This window comes from Ziziphus jujuba, chromosome 12, assembly GCF_031755915.1.
Source record: "Ziziphus jujuba cultivar Dongzao chromosome 12, ASM3175591v1".
Classification (NCBI taxonomy): domain Eukaryota; kingdom Viridiplantae; phylum Streptophyta; class Magnoliopsida; order Rosales; family Rhamnaceae; genus Ziziphus; species Ziziphus jujuba.
In genome coordinates, this window is record NC_083390.1 from 17,520,392 (window position 1) to 17,526,994 (window position 6,603).

General features: G+C 32.5%; 1 pseudogene; it reads left to right on the plus strand.

Moving 5' to 3' along the window:
* The first annotated feature begins 2,566 nt into the window (after positions 1-2,566).
* LOC107429758 (non-functional NADPH-dependent codeinone reductase 2-like) lies at positions 2,567-4,975 on the plus strand (annotated as a pseudogene).
* Positions 4,976-6,603: the final 1,628 nt, after the last annotated feature.

Sequence of the window (6,603 nt, forward strand, 5' to 3'; positions counted from 1 at the left end):
TAGTAGAAGCAAAAGAATTAACATCCTAGTTTCCCTCACCCATACGAGAATTTTGGAGCCATAGTTGTTGCACCTCTATTATTAGCCGTTGTAACTAAGAGCGCACTTGATCGACGTTAGACTCATGCCATGCCAACATTTCATTAACATCATTATGGAACTTGTCAGGACCCGTCCAAAATTCCTCATCGGAACCCTAGACAAGCCCTGATCCCAGGGAAATACCACCGAACCTTCCAATGTGAAAATCCGGCAGCACCTCCCCTAAGGGTAGGACTAACCAAAAATTTCCTGCACTAAAAACACACTTCTAAAACATCCCCTTATTCCTCCCACGTTACTACAATTTGATTCCACAAATTTACAGCACTTCAAAGAATAACAGCAACTCAGTGCCTAAATAATAACTACACGTCCAATACAGTATATAGAGCATTTTACAAATAAATATGGAATTAATACAATGATAGATAAAGAAGCAATACAAGATGGAGAGGAAAAAGGGAAGAAGTGCTTCTTGTACTTTCGGCAATGAACTGAGATGTCGGGCTCGCCCCGGACGATCAACGTCTCCCAACCTGGATCTAGGGGAACGGAATTTAAAAACGTGAGATGCTAATCATCTCAGTGAATGACTCTATCTACTGAACACCTTTAATATTTATAATATAACAAATAAAGAAATTTAATTAATACCAACAATTAAATAAATAAATAATAATAACAATTGAAGTAATAATTTCTCTCAAAACCCTCACTATTCGCTCCGTTGGAAATGTTCCTCTTTTAAAACATTTTCACAAAACCCGTTATTCGTATTTCCCGAAAACCAAGGGATCAAATAATTTAATAAACAATAAATAAATACCCCAAATATAAATAAAATGTAATAAATTATAATAAATAAATTTTGAATACTTTGGGGTTTGAAATTTCTTTATCCGAAATTTTATATTTGATGCACCACACCATATACTAGTGATACCCTCCGATACCCAGCGTCCCGAGCACCGACTGGCGGGGAGATTAAAGAGAAAAACTTGCATACGGCACTTCGGCGTCCCGACAATACTGCTGCTGAAACCGTCATCCCGGCCAAGGAGGGGGGCGGTCTGATGCGCAATATATAAGACTTGTCTGCCCTCGGTCCAATGGCAACTCACGGGAGACATAATACTTGCGCGCTAACCACATATACACCGGAACACCAATACTGTATGAGTGCGTCTAAAATAATTATTAAATTAATTATTACCGTACCGATTTTCCAAAAATTACCGTGGAAAATATACCAGTTTTCACATTTACCATCCCACATATTTTCTTTTAACATATCCGGTACGAAAACATCGATAAAAATAAAATAATTAAATAATATTAAAAAAATAATATTATTATATAAAATAACAATAATAAAATAATATAATATTAAGCATGGTTGACATGTGGCATCTCAACATGGTGACACATGGTCACATTTATTAAGTCACACGTGGCACATTGTTACACGTTTAAAAATAATATTAAAATAATACAGTATTCGAAAAAGTCTACAGGTCCATAACTTTCAACCCACATGTCCAAATCAGATGTGCCGCTAGTCTACGGACTCGTATCGATGAGTACTTCACAACCATGCATGAGTCAAAGCTCAACTTTGCATGAATAAAAAGTCAACTCCGGCATCCCTTGGACAGTTTGGACCTCAACTTGTTTTGCTCATAACTTTCAAACCGTAGCTCCGTTTTCAACATGCTACTAGTCTACGAACTCATGCCAATGTGTACTTCGTAATGGTACCTTAGTCAACCTAGAATTCCATCCGAGTCAAAAAGTCAACTTTTGACCCCTTTGGTCAACGGTCAAAGTTAAAGTCAACGGTCAACGGTCAACGGTCAACCTCGGTCAAAGTTGAAAATTTTCCATTGTACTTTGGGACGGGGTGTTACAGAACTCCTTATTTGTGTTTCCTTGAGTCTCCATGGAATGCGAAACCTGGCTTTGATACTAGAAATATTAAGAACTTGAAGAAGAAGATCGAGTAGGAGAAGAAGATTGTATTTGAAACTTGAGTCCTGCCTGTTATAAACAATACTAAGCTTTCTTATAGGCATATAGCAACCGAAACAGAAAAATAACAGTCCACTAAGTGAAACAACCTAATAAACATAACAAAAATAACAAAGATAACAAGCTTATTCGACTACTTGCTCAAAACTTGGTCAATGAACAAAAAGAACAATTAATTAACTAATAATCCTAATTAACAACCCCTCCCCTTGCATGACCCACATGGCACTCATGTCCCCATCAGAATACGATTGGATTTCAACTAGTGGATTTTTAGAAAAAGACATTCATATTCAATATAAACTTTGTGGCCAATAAATGAGATTAAAAAAATGATTGCCAAATTATTAGTCAAAAGAAAACAAAAATTATGCTAATTAATTTGCTATATAATCTCCCTCCACCTAAGTAGTCCCTCCTTCAATTTCTTTTCTCTATACACACGAAAGAAAGAAAAAAAAATGCTTACTCAAAATGAACTTCAGTTGAAAATGCCATGTCCAGTGGCACCATTAGGTTAGGTTCATCAGGAAAAACCATTCCTATTTTAGGCTTTGGAATAGTTGAATACCCTTTTGGAAACTTTGAAGCTGTGATATAATCTGTACTTCATGCAATCAAACTCGATCGTCATCATAGCCATTTACCAATCTGAGAAGACTCTTGGTGAAGCAATCTCGGAAGCTTTGAGGCTTGGATTGATCAAATCGCATCAAGAATTGTTTATCACTTCAAAGCTTTGGTCCAGTGATACACACCATGATCTTGTTCTTCCCGCTCTATGTAAAACTTTCATGTAATTAATATGTAAAACTCTCATGTAATTAATTAAATTATAATTCAAAAATATTAGTGATTAGCTAGTTGATAACAAGATTAATAATATGGACTAATTTCTTTGCTTGGGATTTGTATGCAAGAATCTAGGATTGGAGTATCTTGATCTGTATCTAATCCATATTCCAACAAGTTTGAAGCCAGGTGTTGATGAGGTATCTTTTGACAAAGAAGATATTATGGCCATGGGCATGGTTTCTGTTTGGAAAGCCATGGAAGAGTGTCAAAAGCTTGGCCTTACAAAGTATAGGAGTAAGTAATTTGACATGCATGTAGGAGGCTAGAGGAATTGCTTGCCATTGCCTTAATCCCTCCTATTGTTAATCAAGTGAGTATTATTTCATTGCTTTATTAATTTCTCAAAAAAATTGAGAAGAAATGAATGATATAGATATGTGGTCACTTGTACTATCTATTTTGTGTTTGATATCTGATCACTTGTACTATCTAATTTGTGTTGTGGAAATTTATATACAGTCAAATTTAACAAAGCTTTGTTTTGTAGTAGTTTGATACATAAGATAATTAAGGTGTTCGTTGCTGTTAGTTTTTTGTTAATTATTATTATTGTTATTATCATCATCATCTAATTGTTTGTAATTTGTTTATCTCAAGTGTTAGTTAATCGTAATTATAGTTTTTAAACATTTTAAATAGCTATAAACTTGAAAGAAATTTAAAAAACAAAAATAAAAAGCCAACACAATTTGAAATTATGTTCAATTTTTGTTTTCTAATTTTTTAAAAATTTTATAGTTAACTTATATGTCTGACAAATTCTAATTATAACTCACTAATAAATTAAATAAAGCAAATCACATATTTAGATTTAAAAAATAAAAATAAAAAAAAGAGCTAAAACCAACCACGTTAACAAATAACATTTAAATCAATTTTTTTATTTATTTTTAATTTACCTTATACTTGTTGGTAGGTGAAATCAACCCACATTGGCAACAAAAAAAGATGAGGGAGTACTGTACAGAAAAGGGGATACATGTTACTGCTTTCTCACCTTTGGGGGCTAGAGGAACTCCTTGGGGAAGTAATCGGGTTATGCAATGTCAAATTTTGAATGAGATTGCTGAAACCAAGGGACACACAGTTGCTCAGGTAATTTCAAAACTTTACAATTTTATTAGCAATGGTCATATGCATATATAGGATATATATATATATATATATATACAAATTTCATCTTTTGCATATTATTTCCCAATTTATACTTAAAGACATAATAACAGGATTAATATTAAGAGTTATTATATATTTTTAGTTTTAAATCATTAATTGAAATTTAACTTATACGGTTTACCATATTACTATGTTATAAGTATATTTGTTTGTTTGATTGTATAATTGATTTTATATATATATATATATATATAGAGAGAGAGAGAGAGAGAGAGAGAACTTATTGTGCTTACCCACTAAAAATAAGCTAGGTCAATATTATGTTATCTTAATGCAAGTAATCCTACTAATGAATTTGTTTGCAGCTAATTTTAATTTACATGTGAACTTTGGCTGGATTATGAAGCATTGACGACCATGAAAACCAAATTGGTTCTTCTATTCAACTTATAAATAATTGCAAAATAGACAAACGAATCTCCAAAAAGTTGCAATTTCATTTACCAAAAAAGAAAATAAAATAGCGTTCCAAATAAAATACTGTCAAGAGTAACAAAAGTGGGAAAATTTTGGCTTATGTTTATATTGTCGTTAGTATTCTAATTTTCTGGATTAATTTATAATATTGCTGGTTGACTAAATATATATTTAATGTATTGAACAAGATCGAGTTGGCTTTTTAATATTTTATATATTGTGTATTAAAAAGGTTTGTTTAAGATGGGTTTATGAGCAAGGAGTAAGTCTCGTGGTGAAAAGTTTCAAAGGGGAAAGGATTGCAGAAAACCTTGACATATTAGATTGGAAGCTTACTGCAGAGGAGTTGAGGAAGATAAGTCAGATTCCACAGAAGAGATGTCTTTTGGCTGAGCAATACATCTCAGAAAGTGGTCCTTACAAGTCCACCATGGAGTTTTGGTACAACGAGATCTAATTTCTTTTAAGTAATTAGAATATCATTTAGTTGGTTTATAATAATCTTTTTAATAAGAAATTGGTTTGTAGTCAAATTTTTTTTTTTTAATGAAAATTGCTCCTATTAACCAAAAAATAAAAAAATAAATAAAAAAAGATATTGGCAATTTCCGATGTAGGTGAGATGTAACAAAACTTATATTATCTTTTAAAACCATGGATAAGATATTTTCTATATATCTATAAGTTAACTTCTAGCAAATCAATTTAATTTATAATTCAAGCTATCCTTATAGAGGTATTGTATTTTTTTATTTTTTGTTTTGAAAAAAGAAATCTTTTATTACTAAAAACTCAAAATAAGCTAGAAACATCATTTTGGATAGATTGGAGAAGCCAAGAAGATCCCTCTCCTATCCAATTTTCATAAGCGTTCAAACTAACAGCATGCTGAGCTACCCTATGAGCAACTCTATCTACATCTCTACTAGAATATAAACAAATAAACTTAGAATTAATAGACAATAAGGCTTTAATCACCTTCGCCAAAAAATAATCAGCATGTAAAGAAGATGTAGCATCTTTTATTAGCTTCATCGCAACTTGAGAGTCAGAAACAATCTTTCCGTCCATGTATCCATTTCGCAGATCAAACTCAATTGCCTCTTTAGTTGCCTAGGGCTCAATGGTTAAAGAATTACATCTATGCAACACACTCCTTGCAAGGGCTAGCCCATGAATTGTCCATGAGAATTGCAAATCACAACACCCCACCTACTTTCGACATCTCAAACAGCTCCATCAGCATTTGTTTTAAAAGTGCCTATGGAACTGGAGATGCCGGTTTTCATTACGTACCTGGTTAACGTTATACACATACCTCATATGGAAGATGGCTTGGCAAATTCCCATACGGAGAGAAAAAGTACACACTTCAAACTGGATTGCAAATGGAACTTCCCTGACTTTTTCTGGCAGTAGGCCCAAGCCCATAAAACTTTTAAACTAGCCCATCCTAATTCCTTACCGGTTCGAATCTGTGTTAAAATTCCCGTGATAAGGCTCAAGAAGGAAACATTTTATTGTCTTAAAAGACACTATACATGCATACATAAATATAACTTAATACAATTTAATTAAATATTATTACATTATTTATTAAGTAAATTTAACATTTTAGCATTTATTGAAAGAAAAAAACACCCACGAAAGAAGTGTATTAATTTTTTTGTATTAAAAAAAAAAAAAAAAGGTTGAGCGACAAATGCTCCTTTACTTGGAAATCCACGAAGTTGAAAATAATTCAGTATATATCCAGTTGCTTTACTTTATAACCAACTTTTTGCTAAATAAGAATTTTCTTTTTGACAAACACCGGAACATATGACACATAATGTGTAATGTTTTTAACGCTACAATCGAGTAATTTATCGAGGCAAATAATACATTTTTTTATAATTTTTTCTTTTTTTGGTCTACACAGGAAACAACGCATGTAAGCCGAAATCTCATGGCTGTATATGATCTGTCAATTGGGTGTGGAACAATCGTTAGTAAGACAGAGCAGCAATAGTGACATGCGGCTTTTGAAAAAGACATGTGTATTATTGCTGAATTTCAACTTTTATCACAATCAAATTAGTTTGG